General features: G+C 35.9%; 1 pseudogene; it reads right to left on the bottom strand.

Annotated features, from left to right (window-relative positions):
* Nucleotides 1-1,118: 1,118 nt before the first annotated feature.
* Nucleotides 1,119-6,600, bottom strand: LOC108222236 (lysine--tRNA ligase, cytoplasmic-like; annotated as a pseudogene).
* Nucleotides 6,601-12,920: the final 6,320 nt, after the last annotated feature.

Below are 12,920 nucleotides of genomic sequence, written 5' to 3'. Positions count from 1 at the left end.
AATTGAGATTTTAATTTATACTATAAAATATGATGATATTCAATCAGAATTCCATTTAATGCTTAAAAATCTGATGGTATTCAATTGAGATTGTTTAAAATCCACCAAAATCTGATTGTATTCAAACGGTGACGATTTTTTGAATTTTATAGACTGATGAATTTTGTGGGATTGCTAACTTGATGTATTTTAAATTTTTTGAAATCTCATCAAAATGGATGAAATTTTGAAGTATATTATATTTAAATCCTAAAAAATCTATATAAGCTTTGCAACATTTTATCATGAATTCACACAAAATCAAAATCACATAAAATGCACTGAAATTCATAGATTAAAAATAATTCATCAATATCACGATCAAATACACCCTCTTCAATATATATAAACATATAAATATTTTCTTAGCATTTATATCCAAAAAAATTATAAAAATATCTATCCAGGAAAAAATAAGCCATCAAATATTTTAGCCAAACACGCCTTTAAAGCATTGGTCCCTCGTCAAAGAAAGGTGCTGTGCAAATCATACCAGATACACTGAAGCTTTGGAAAATTTCGTCCAATTTTCGTTTTAATGTTAATGATTTTCTTTCATACATGTGGGCATATATATATTAAGTGAAATAGCAAAGAGATTCAAAAAATTTACCCCGTGTAAAGACTAAAAATTGAATAAATATAAGATCTATTTCTTTACGAGTTAATTTATTTTTAATATATAATTAATGAGACGGAATGTAAGTTCTACCTTTTAATACTTTTTAAATTTGTTTTTCTATAAATTACGTTTAAGATAGACTTGTACCAGAAAGCAACCAAATCACATGAATCATCTTTCCCCGGGAGAAAAATACAAAGTGCCGGTCTACTTTTTTACCAAGAAACTAATTTCATGTGAAGGCTCGACTTCTTCTGTCATGCCTTTATTACGTGAACTTAGATGCTACGAGGGTATTGTTGGTGAAAAAAAAAACAAATAAAATGAAATTATTGTGAGGGTAATTTTAAGAGCAAAAATTAAGTGAGAAAAATAGCATAACAAAAGACTCCCTATATCATATTCTAACATATATTGTATTATACTAAATAATTTTTTCTTTATTTTCCAAAAGTAATTTTATTTAACAGGGAAGAGGATAATTGAATTAGCCAAAAAATTGTAGGGGAGAGAACCTGAACGGGTTCTGGACTTTTGCTATGGTCCATGAAGAAACCATACCAGCCCAACAATCTGCTGGCCTGCTCGTAGTTTGTGCGCGGGTCTCAGTGCTGCGAGAAAGTTAACTTTTCAAAATTCACCCCACTCTTTGCCTCCTCCTGAACTATAATAGTCGCTTCTTTTTTTTCTAAATATAATAGTCGCTTTTGACTCTAAGAAGCTTGATATGTAAAAAAATAAATTATTTGCTTGCGCTCTCCACTTCTCGGCTTCTTTGCTCTTGATTCTAAGCTCTTCTTCGAGTTCATCAATCCTTTTCTCGGCATTTTCTTGAGCTTTCCTCTTGTCCATTCCTACTTGTCCAGCATTTTTAACTGGCACAGATTTATTTTGTGGCTTCATGGCTGGAAAGAGTATAACTTCCTGTTTCCCCAGTACATATAAATGAGTAAAATAACAAAAAGAGTTCAAAGATAAAGCTTGATTACTTGATTACTTCACATACCTTGATATTCTGTGAATCTGTTAGCAACATCACAAGCCGATCAGTTCCCATTCCCCATCCAGCTGTTGGGGGTAGTCCATACTCAAGAGCTGTACAGAATGTTTCATCCAAGTCCATTGCCTCATCGTCACCTGATTTACGAGCCTGAGAAAAAAACGAGTAACAATAAAAAAAAAATCCAGATTTAGGTAATAAAGAAGCTACATGATGTGTTATACTTGCAATACCTTTAGTTGGTCTGCAAACAGCTGTCGCTGTACCTCAGGATCATTCAGCTCCGTGTAAGCGTTGCAAAGCTACAGATTTATGTTTATTTTTTGAAAGTTAATAGGCGTAGATTAAGAATTTAGAAACATAGGGACAGGGCGTATTGCCTAGATGGGGATCACATGCTTCAAATTTGTTGACAAATAATTCAAACCGTTCGGTCAAGCCTGGCTTAGATCTATGCCACTTTGCCAGAGGACTCATTATCTAAGGATGATTAATGATGAAAGTAGGGTTCACACAGGTCTCCTCCAGAAAGTGCCCGACTAGCTGCCAAAAGGAAAATAATCTGAGAGTTATACATTTGATCATACCCCGAAATTTTATATGGTTGATTGAAAAATATCAGCAATGATTACTTTATCCAGCAAACGAGCAGTTGTTAAAGGAGGTGGACATTTAATCTCAAACTTGGCGCACGCCTCAGCTAAATACTTGTTGGCTTCATCGCTAGAGAGATCCTTGGGAATGTTGATACCAGCCATTTTCTCCAGGTCTTCAATCATTTCAATCCTTCTGCACAAGTCAAAAACTAGTAAGCTTTCTGTGAACTCAATTCAATTTAGTAACTGGCAAATACTAATTTATTATTTCAGCAACCTGAAAGGGGGAGTGAAGTCGATTTCAATGGCTTCATTCTCATAGCCATTTGCATGATATTTAATTTTATAACCTCCTGTCAGTTCCTTGACCATTCCTGTTTCAAATTTTCCAAAAAGCAAGAGAGTAAATAACGTCCAACAAATTTGATGTCTTACAAAAATAATATGCGCACACAAATTTTATGTGACTTGCCGCTCAACATGTTTTCTGTCATCTCCATGAAGTCATTGTAGTCTTCATAAGCAATATAACACTCGCAGGTAGTGAACTCAGGGTTATGTGTCAAGTCAATCCCTTCATTTCTGAACTGTTTCCCTATTTCATAGACACGTTCGAATCCACCAACAACAAGTTGCTTCAGAGAAAGTTCTGGTGCTATACGCATAAAAAGGATCTCGTCCAGATCATTATGATAGGTCTCAAATGGACGTGCAACTGCTCCTCCAGCAATCATGCTCATCATAGGTGTCTCAACCTTCAAGCAAAATTTACCAATTAACAATGAAAGGAAACAAGGTAGAGTAGTAAATAAACTAACCATTCTATAAACAGTATTGAAATGGGCAAGCAACATACCTCCTGACAATTTAGATTGTCAAGGAATCGTCTAACATAAGAAATGACCTTTGTGCGGGTCTTAAATATGTGGCGCACCTCTATGTTCAACATCAAATCCAGACATCGGTGACGATATCTAATTTCCTGTCATGGAAGACAAATTGTCTAAAAAATAAAAAAAGAGGGGCATGAAGGGAGACAATACACAGACAAGGGTCTGAATTACAATCATACCTGATCTTTTAAAACATAAGCTTCCGGGTTTCTGCCACTCCCCGGGATCCATGCATCATTTTTCTGCCAGCAAGTATAAGTTATGCTGTCATTGAAAAATCCTTAACAGTGAGCCAATCTAGATATAGCTCTTACCTTCACACTTGCATTATCAGAACTAGTGGCAGGTTTCTGCCGTGGCAACATATGCAGACAATGAGACAACAATGTGAATGATGTTGGGAACATGCTCAACTCCCCTCTTTTACTTTTACCTGGAAGTTTTGGAAATAAATTTTTTTGAAGAAATATTACTTGGGATCACATATATTCATTATTCCACAAGCAGTACCATGAAGACTGGCATAAAGTACATGACATGAAAGCCTTTTGGCATACAACAACATTATTTTGGATGACAGTCAAACATCCAGTATCAATGTCATGTAAAACCCTTTGTTCTTCCTGCACTATGCAAATTTATCGTTCTAATATTTATTACTGACAACCCCCCAGTTGCTATCCTTGAACTGATTCTTTAAGAAGAACCCAAATTACAAGGATATATACACATAACATTCAAATTAAGAATTGAAAATCAGCATATCATTATTAATTATGTAAACATAACTAGATACCCCATATACCTGGAAACCCAACAACGCCAACAACATCTCCACGTTTCACACCACCATGGAACTTTGCAAATTCAGCTTCACTTGTATCAAATATCCTACAACGTCAGAAACATACTTTACTAACAGAACTTGCTGATTGTAAACTAAGAACTGTAGAGAACGGTGCATAGTAATCAAGTATAAAAACACGGCATATTGTTGGATGATAAAATCTTGCTTTTTTTTGCCTGCAAAATCAAGTCACCTAAACTTTCAGTGTCTAGAACCCTCAGGCTATTTTACATCATCATTTATGTTTCACGAAAACAGAGCAATGAACTTATATAAATATAAATATAATTATCAATACTCAATGATAATGTCCATGAAAGAGCAAATATTCTTGTTCCCAGATAAGCGAAAACGGAACTAACTTAGCAAGGAAGCCTTAAGCTTTAAACCTTGCAGGAATCCAACTCTCAATTCGGTTGGATAGAATAGAATGAAAATTTGTGAACATAATCGAAGGAGTAAAAGAGGAAGTAAGAGGTAACAATAAGAGTGAAGAAAAAGATAGAGTATAGTCTATATGATCGGGTTTGTAGAAAAAAGCAAGTTGAAAGAAGAATGGAGTATTTATTCTTATAGTGATGAATTTAGACTCTAGTTCAAATTACCAGGATTTCGCAGCGTTTTAAAAAGCGCACTGAGCGGTCGATTAAGCGGCCGTCTAAGCGGAATCGGCCGTAAAACGCTTCGATTTTGACATTTTGTACTAAGCGGGAGATTAAGCGTTTTTGAAAATTAAGCAGATTAAGCGGTCGTTAAGCGGATTAAGCGATAATTAAGCGGTCAAAATGATGTTGACTTGCTAATTTTTTTAAAAAAAATAATTTTGAAATATTAATTTTTTAATGATATAACTTTTATATTATAATATTAAAAAAATATATTTTATCAAAAATTTAAAAAATGTATATTCTTAACACAACATAATATTATTTTTAAATATATTAATATTATAACTAAATATTTAATTATATTTAATTAATCCGCTTATTGACCCGCTTAAGCGTCCGTTTTACCGCTTAAGCGTTAGAAGGTCCTCCTGCCGCTTAGAACGGATTTGCGCTTTTCACAACACTGGGTATAAGAGGCTAGCCAAACCAAATTCATTTCAAAGTAATGTTTTTTCTATTTGCTTGATGTAACAGAAAATTGAGGTAGCAAAGGGAAACAGGACCCCGTATATGTACCTTGCATCAAGCATTAACTGAACCTTGGCACCGTCAACACCATGCAAATCATAAAAGAAGAGCTTTGCCGAGGATGACCTTTTCTTCAGAATGCGTCTTGTCAATTACAGAAGCATTATGATTTTTAACAAAGAAAACAATACCTAGTTAATATTTAAGTTGCAACTTTTACATGCCTGTCAATGACACTTCGACATTCTCTAGACGTTCCTCAGAGTTTAGGCCTGAATACTTCTTTTCATATTCTAGAATACTCATCGACACATGGAACTTGTGAGGATATGGATTTATTCCAGCTGTTTTAAGAGCATTCACAGCTTTAATCCTGTTAGCAAAATATTGCTGCAGCAAGAAAGAGTGAACACTTAAATATGTACTAATTTACTTAACAGAACAAAAGAGATACTTAAGTAAATTTCTCAACGTCTAGGGAGAAGGTACTACATCCACTACGATATCAAACATATGTTACATATCTTAAGATGTGGAACTATATATATTTATCGAAAATTTTAGTGGTTTAACTTCATAACTACACAACTGTTTTCTGTTTTGAAAAACATAACAGTTTTCAGAAAACAGATGTGGTGTCTGGCCCTTTTAGCTAAGGAATCCATATATTTACATACCACCGGATCCATGTCGTCACCATCAGCTGCCAAGGAATTCTGTACATGGGAGCTTGCAGTCGCAGCAAACTGGAAAGAGGAAAAAAAAAAAGCTTATAGCCCAGTAAAAATTATCCTGAATATGCCAGCAAGCTTGTTTGTGAAATTCAGAACTGCTTCAAATTTCAAAGATAAACAAAAAATACTTCCCAAAATAATATTCTTAGTTGAATTTTTGCACATAACTTGAGATGAAAAAAACATATTCTATGCATTATTTTTTAAACAAATTCTAAATAAAAATATACAGTAGATGTTAAATTTTTATTCAAGAAAATTTGAAGAATAATGTGTAAAAATATGTTTTTTTTTCACTTAAACTTATCCCACCCAACATAAGGAACACACATTTTGTGCCTTTTCCTCTTCTTTGCGCCGCCGTCCATCCTCTTTCTGCTTGTTCCTCAATTCCTTCTTCAAAGCACTGGCAATATAAAAATTCTAGTATTATAAAAGCTGTGTAAAAGATGAATGATGCAGGGTAACATTCTTCGTACTTGTTTGTTAGGCGAACGTGCTAAAGGTGATTGAATGCAGCAGACACACACACAGAGAGAGAGAGAGAGAGGGAGACCGAGAGAGAGAGGGAGACCGAGAGAGAGAGGGAGACAGAGATAGAGAGAGAGGGGGGAGGGAGAGACGACTGTTACTTCTTGCTCATAACTCCCGCTACTGGCTGAGCAGTGAAATTGCCAACAGATAGGGTGGCTACAGCTTTCGATGATTCTTTGATTGTTCCATCCATATTCATAGTTGCGACTACACGGTCAGAATCTAAGGAGTTGGTCGAAATTTATGGAGCCTGCTTCTTATTGAAATCGTCTTACAAGATGCATAGGTAACTCACTTTCTCAATGTGGTTATTAGAATAAGGTAAAAGACCTGTTTTTACCAAAATTTGTAGGGTTAAAAGCCAAGTCTATTTAATTTCTATAACAATGGAGTAAGTGTTTAATATATGTATATTTAGTAGATCGAATGGATGAATATCGAAAAGAAAATAAAAGACAAGAACACAAGCAATTTTGGTGACACGGAAAACCCCTTGTAAAAGGTTAAAAACCGCGGGTGGGAATGTCCCAACCAAATATCCACTATAATGATGAAGTATGAGCTTACAAGTGCGAGAGATACAAGATACAAGTACAAAAAGAAACAGTCGTCGGCTCCAGAAGCAGATGTCATCCAATAGCAGTGTCTATTCGTCGACAACAGTGTGTACCCGTCGACAGCAGAAAGTACCTGTCGGCAGTTCAGTGTACCCGTCCGGCAGCAGAGAGTTCCCGTCGGCAGCATGATTCGAGAGAGATGTAGATATAGAGCTCAGTTGTTAGAGGATGAAGAAACAAAGGCTACCGTATATTAATATATGTATATGTATGTGTATAGGTTTGTATATTTTGGGGCTTGGTTATGGATTTATACGTAAGAAAGGAGTGATATAGGGTAGAAGATGAGGTTGTGTGGGTGTAAAGGTGTGGTGATAGAAGTTTGTATGTTGAAGATAACTCTCAGATTGGAGAAGGTACGTGTGTTGTAGTTTTTTAGTGTGTAGAAGATAAGTGTAGTATATGTAATGTAGTTATCTTCTTCTATGTGATTGTATTTATATCTACTAGTAAGAGTCCTATCCTTCCTCTAACTCCTTGTTTTACTCCACTTCTCCACCACGTGCATGTAACTTCCCACAACTGATGCCATTATCCATACTCTTATTTTGAATCCCCTCCTAAATAGGTGGGTTTGTTATGACTTGGTCTTCGTGCTTATCCATATCTGCCAGTACATGTCTTGTCGCCATTACTTCCCGTCATGTCAGTGCAGTTCACGTCGTGTCCTGATGCCTGTAAAATTTGGTTATAACAATAGCCCCTAATTTTATTGGGTGGAGGCATGCAGCCAATGAAATTACTTCTTGAACACTCCATTTTCTTCAGATCATGGCAGATACCAACACTGATGCTATGTTAAAATAGTAACGCTTGTAACATGTGATCATGTCATGTCGATTTGTCTTGTCCGCTATTGTCTTGTATCGAGTCTCTATCTCGTTGTGTCGTTATAATGTTATCTCGAGTTGTCATCGCTTTCGATATCTTCTAATGATGCAAACATCGACGAGTAGCTGCTTTGTTGTCGTCAATTTCATGTTCTAATATTAGAACATTCGTATTCGCTCTAGTTGTTTATAGGCTTGTATGTAGTTGAAATCAACCCCGTAATATTAACATGTCAAGTTGTATGACGTTGCTTTGCATTATATATGTAAAGCCCCTTGTAGATGTCTTCTGACATGTGTAAGATGTTGTATATAATTTTGTCATTGTCAGCTGCATATTCCTATGTGTCCATGACTTGAAGTTGGATGTGGAGTGATCGTGATGTAATGAATAGGAATACCAACACGTAAAGTGTTTTGTAGCATGTCTTTCATCGTAATATATAACTTGTTGACATGATGTGTATCTCGTCATCATAACGTGATATGTAGAAATCGTGCCACGTCAGACGTCAATGCAATATGTCATGACCCGTGTAAGTGATGACACGTAGAAATGTACGTTGTAATTCACGTGTAATGTATTCGGCCAAGGGTCATGACCTGTGTAATTTTGTGGAGTTTTCATCGTCATCATGTTAAATACGTCGATGTATTTAAACTTGTAATATCCGTAATTGTAGTCGGCAAATATATTTTTAAAACGTAGTATATGTATTCGACAAATATATATATTCGATAAATATATAATTTTCAGACGTTGATGCATGTAGTATACGTATTCGATAAATATATAATTTTCAAACGTTGATGTATTCGACAAATTTGTTTATTTTCAAACATCGATGCATGCATTCGTAGGCTAGTTAAAAGGCCTTTCCCTCTTGAAACTTAGCTCGTAATTGTAATTGTGATTATGCAATGTTTAAATACATAATGTTGAAATGCATCATTATTCGTGGCGTTGTTAGTTGTTTGTGTAATGTGTATTATTGTCGTCATCATCTTTCGATAATGATAAACCGTAGTAGGATGGGTAATCAGCCCTCCTTGTCCATTACATATGTATCTAAAATATACTCATGCAATATCATGTCACAATCAATATCATGATGACGTCAACTTTAAGCAGTTAAACATGAAGACAATTTGGAACAACTTGCATAACATATTTCATCACACATATCAAATCAAGTAGAGTAGCAAGACATGTAAGAAACAAGCACATGTATCATTATGCTTAGATCATGAATCGTTCAAGCAAACATTTATTCGAAGCATGAAATATCATCTAAATGGCATAAGCCCAAGTAAAGATTGTAATCAACTTATCATCATATTGCTAAAGACTAAGAGAACAAAGAGGATTAGTTCACTTACATGTGATAAAGATTCAAATGTAGTGCATTCGAGCCCCTGAGGACTTGTAATTTGTTATGTATTGTTGAATCAGATTGGAGACGTCGGACACCTCCAAAGGCGTCAATAATTCATGTTATGTCATAATGTTGACCTTCGTGTCCCCTGTCATCAAGCTGACCTTAATCAAGTTTCTTGGACGTGTCGCAACAACTAGTCCATTTTTGACTCTTTCGTCTGTGTTTATCTTTTGTGGCCCTGTCAGGTCTTTTTACTTCACATCATGTTGAACCATTGATGCCGATCGTGTTTTGGGTATGCTATATTGTCCCCTTGTGGTGATTTTAGGACAAGTCCTAGTCACGTCCTGTTGAAATAGAAGACTTGGACTGAAATCAGTCACGAAACTAACAAAATATGTGACTCGATCGTTGTTTGCGACTCATTGGTGATAATGTATTTGACATGATCTGTGATGTTCCAAAAGTTCATGTCTAGCTGTCACGTTGATCATCATGTCAAGACTTTATGTCCAGCTGTCACGTTGTTATTTTTATACTGTCACCATGTTTGCTAGTCATTCTGGATACTCGACTTCATATCTCATGTCCTTTTTGAATTAGTTGTCTTCTCTGCGATTGATTATCTTAATTCTGTTTGATTTCCATTTGACATGTATGTGGTTTGACTTGTCATCATTTAACTTGTGTATGTTCATGTCGAGGCTGCTACCCATCGTGTCGTCGTGTTCCCAAGCGAAGCCGTCCATCCTTTCAGTCAAAATATCAATTATGTCGGTCTCTCTCTTTGGTGTCACGTCATGTCCTCTTGTGGTGTTGTTTTTGTCGTGTGGATGTCATCCGCGTTACGTGTTGCTTACTCGTCTGACAATTACAGAATGCGTCCTGTCAATTACAGAAGCAGTATGATTTTTAACAAAGAAAACAATACCTAGTTAATATTTAAGTTGCAACTTTTACATGTCTGCCAATGACACTTCGACATTCTCTAGACATTCCCCAGGGTTTAGGCCTGAATACTTCTTTTCATATTCTAGAATACTCATCGACACATGGAACTTGTGAGGATATGGATTTATTCCAGCTGTTTTAAGAGCATTCACAGCTTTAATCCTGTTAGCAAAATATTGCTGCAGCAAGAAAGAGTGAACACTTAAATATGTACTAATTTACTTAACAGAACAAAAGAGATACTTAAGTAAATTTCTCAACGTCTAGGGAGAAGGTACTACATCCACTACGATATCAAACATATGTTACATATCTTAAGATGTGGAACTATATATATTTATCGGAAATTTTAGTGGTTGTTTAACTTCATAACTACACAACTGTTTTCTGTTTTGAAAAACATAACAGTTTTCAGAAAACAGATGTGGTGTCTGGCCCTTTTAGCTAAGGAATCCATATATTTACATACCACCGGATCCATGTCGTCACCATCAGCTGCCAAGGAATTCTGTACATGGGAGCTTGCAGTCGCAGCAAACTGGAAAGAGGGAAAAAAAAAAGCTTATAGCCCAGTTAAAATTATCCTGAATATGCCAGCAAGCTTGTTTGTGAAATTCAGAACTGCTTCAAATTTCAAAGATAGACAAAAAATACTTCCCAAAATAATATTCTGAGTTGAATTTTTGCACATAACTTGAGATGAAAGAAACATATTCTATGCATTATTTTTTAAACAAATTCTAAATAAAAATATACAGTAGATGTTAAATTTCTATTCAAGAAAATTTGAAGAATAATGTGTAAAAATATGTTTTTTTCACTTAAACTTATTTCATCGCACCCAACATAAGGAACGCACATTTTGTGCCTTTTCCTCTTCTTTGCGCCGCCATCCATCCTCTTTCTGCTTGTTCCTCAATTCCTTCTTCAAAGCACTGGCAATATTAAAATCCTAGTATTATAAAAGCTGTGTAAAAGATGAATGATGCAGGGTAACATTCTTAGTACTTGTTTGCTAGGCGAACGTGCTAAAGGTGATTGAATGCAGCAGACACACACACACACACAGAGAGAGAGAGGGAGACAGAGATAAAGAGAGAGAGAGAGAGCGGGGGGAGGGAGAGACGACTGTTACTTCCTGCTCATAACTCCCGCTACTGGCTGAGCAGTGAAATTGCCAACAGATAGGGTGGCTACAGCTTTCGATGATTCTTCGATTGTTCCATCCATATTCATAGTTGCGACTACACGGTCAGAATCTAAGGAGTTGGTCGAAATTTATGGAGCTTGCTTCTTATTGAAATCGTCTTACAAGATGCATAGGTAACTCACTTCCTCAATGTGGTTATTAGAATAAGGTAAAAGACCTGTTTTTACCAAAATTTGTAGGGTTAAAAGCCAAGCCTATTTAATTTCTATAACAATGGAGTAAGTGTTTAATATATGTATATTTAGTAGATCGAATGGATGAATATCGAAAAGAAAATAAAAGACAAGAACACAAGCAATTTTGGTGGAAAACCCCTTGTAAAAGGTTAAAAACCGCGGGTGGGAATGTCCCAACCAAATATCCACTATAATGATGAAGTATGAGCTTACAAGTGTGAGAAATACAAGATACAAGTACAAAAAGAAACAGTCGTCGGCTCTAGAAGCAGATGTCGTCCAATAGCAGTGTCTATTCGTCGACAACAGTGTGTACCCGTCGACAGCAGAAAGTACCTGTCGGCAGTTCAGTGTACCCGTCCGGCAGCAGAGAGTTCCCGTCGGCAGCATGATTCGAGAGAGATGTAGATATAGAGCTCAGTTGTTAGAGGATGAAGAAACAAAGGCTACCGTATGTTAATATATGTATATGTATGTGTATAGGTTTGTATATTTTGGGGCTTGGTTATGGATTTATACGTAAGAAAGGAGTGATATAGGGTAGAAGATGAGGTTGTGTGGGTGTAAAGGTGTGGTGATAGAAGTTTGTATATTGAAGATAACTCTCAGACTGGAGAAGGTACGTGTGTTGTAGTTTTTTAGTGTGTAGAAGATAAGTGTAGTATATGTAATGTAGTTATCTTCATCTATGTGATTGTAATTATATCTACTAGTAAGAGTCCTATCCTTCCTCTAACTCCTTGTTTTACTCCACTTCTCCACCACGTGCTTGTAACTTCCCACAACTGATGCCATTATCCATACTCTTATTTTGAATCCCCTCCTAAATAGGTGGTTTTGTTATGATTTGGTCTTCGTGCTTATCCATATCTGTCAGTACATGTCTTGTCGCCAGTACTTCCCGTCATGTCAGTGCAGTTCACGTCGTGTCCTGACGCCTGTAAAATTTGGTTATAACAAGACCCTTTATATACCATGCATAAATTCCGATCCTGAATAGATACTACCTCCGTCCCCTCAATTGTTTACATTGGAGGGGGACACGGAGACCAAGACAATGTATAAAAAATGGGTAAAGTTAGATGAAAAGTGGGTAAAGTTATGAGACCTATCAATATTTAATAATAAATTTGAGATAGTGGAGGAAAGTAGTGGGTGTAATAGTAGTTTTTATTGTTAAATATGAGATAGTGAGGGAAGATAGTGGGTGTAATGACGGGAAAAACTTACTATTTATAATAACGTAAAGAAATGAGAGGAACATCCCAAAATAATACTCCCTCCGTCCCTATTTATCTGTCCACTTTGAAAGTAAAAATTTGTCCCTATTTATCTGTCTATTTATACTTTCAAAAC

This window comes from Daucus carota, chromosome 5 (assembly GCF_001625215.2).
Source record: "Daucus carota subsp. sativus chromosome 5, DH1 v3.0, whole genome shotgun sequence".
Taxonomy (NCBI): Eukaryota; Viridiplantae; Streptophyta; class Magnoliopsida; order Apiales; family Apiaceae; genus Daucus; species Daucus carota.
The sequence above is the reverse complement of the archived record's forward strand: the minus strand, read 5'-3'. Positions and strand labels throughout refer to the sequence as shown.